This window comes from Bison bison, unplaced genomic scaffold (genome assembly GCF_000754665.1).
Source record: "Bison bison bison isolate TAMUID 2011002044 unplaced genomic scaffold, Bison_UMD1.0 scf7180017864265, whole genome shotgun sequence".
In the NCBI taxonomy this organism is placed as follows: Eukaryota; Metazoa; Chordata; class Mammalia; order Artiodactyla; family Bovidae; genus Bison; species Bison bison.
The window spans coordinates 305,292-305,628 of NW_011494837.1; positions in this window are offsets into that span (position 1 = coordinate 305,292).

Sequence of the window (337 nt, forward strand, 5' to 3'; positions counted from 1 at the left end):
TTATTTGGGGGGGCTCCAAAATCACTGCAGATGGTGACAGCAGCCATGAAATTAAAAGACGCTTACTCCTTGGAAGAAAAGTTATGACCAACCTAGACAGCATATTCAAAAGCAGAGACATCACTTTGCCAATAAAGGTCCATCTAGTCGAGGCTATGGTTTTTCCAGTGGTCATGTACGGATGTGAAAGTTGGACTGTGAAGAAAGCTGCCGAAGAATTGATGCTTTTGAACTGTGGTGTTGGAGAAGACTCTTGAGAGTCCCTTGGACTGCAAGGAGATCCAACCAGTCCATTCTGAAGGAGATCAGCCCTGGGATTTCTTTGGAAGGAATGATG